The sequence below is a fragment of the Cebus imitator genome, unplaced genomic scaffold, assembly GCF_001604975.1.
Source record: "Cebus imitator isolate Cc_AM_T3 unplaced genomic scaffold, Cebus_imitator-1.0 Scaffold189, whole genome shotgun sequence".
Classification (NCBI taxonomy): Eukaryota; Metazoa; Chordata; class Mammalia; order Primates; family Cebidae; genus Cebus; species Cebus imitator.
Window position 1 is genome coordinate 218,856 of NW_016107504.1, and position 1,200 is coordinate 220,055.

The window sequence follows — 1,200 nt, forward strand, 5'->3', positions numbered from 1 at the left end:
TGGTGTGATCTCGGCCCACCACACCCTCTGCCTCCCAGGTTCAAGCAATTCTCCTGCCCAGCCTTCCAAGTAGCTGTGATTACAGACACCCACTACCACACCCAGCTAATTTTTTGTATTTTTAGTAGACACAGTGTTTTGTGATGTTAGTCAGGCTGGTCTCAAACACCTGACCTCAGGTGATCCACCTGCCTCGGCCTCCTAAAGTGCTGGGATTACAGGTGTGAGCCACTGCACCCAGCCTACCCTTTGTATTGGAAGGACAGATTTGCTGAATATAGTATTCTTGTTGACATGTTTTTTTCCTTTTATCATTTTTTATATATCTACTCACTGTCTGCTACCCTGCAAGGTTTCTGCTGAGAAAACTACTGATAGTCTTATGGAGGTTTCCTTGGACATAACAGGCTGCTTTTTCTCCTGCTGCCTTTAAAATCATCCTTTTGACTTTCATTTTTGACAGTTTGATAGTGTGTCTTGATGTGACTCTCTTTGGATTCATGTTATTTGGTGCCCTTTGAGCTTGCTGGATGTGAATTTCCATTTCCTTCCCAGGTTTGTGACGTTTTCAGTCATTTCTTACTTGAATAAGCTTTCTGTGTCTCCTGTCTTCCTTAACCTCTAAAATGAATATATTTGTCCATTAGATGGTGCTCCATAAGTCCCTTAAGCAGTCTTCGCTGTTTCCTCACTCCTCTTCATTCTTTTATTCTCCTCTGATGAAATGAATTCCAATGGCCTGTTAGAGTTTGCTGATCCTTTCTTCCACTTGATCTATTCTGCTGATGAACCTTTCTACTGGATTTTTATAATTCAGTTATTGTATTTGTCAGTATTCTAATTTCTGTTTGGTATTTTTTATGTTTTCTATCTGTTTTTTTGAAATTCTCACTTTGTTCATGCATTGCTCTCTCCTGAACTCAATGAGCATCTTTATGATTATTATTTTGAATTTTCTATGAAGTAAATCACCTATCTTTATGTCGTTAGAGTGTCTCTGGAGATTCATCTTTCTTTCTTTTGGAGTATAGTTCCCTGTTTCTTCATTTTTCTTGACTTTATGTTGGTTTCTGCACATTAGATAAGAAAATCCCTTCTCTCAGCCTTAACAGAAGCCTCATGCAGGAGATGGACCTTGACAGTCAGCCTGGCTAGAGATTCAAGGTGTCCTTCAAATCTTTGTGCTTGTCCAAACTGCTG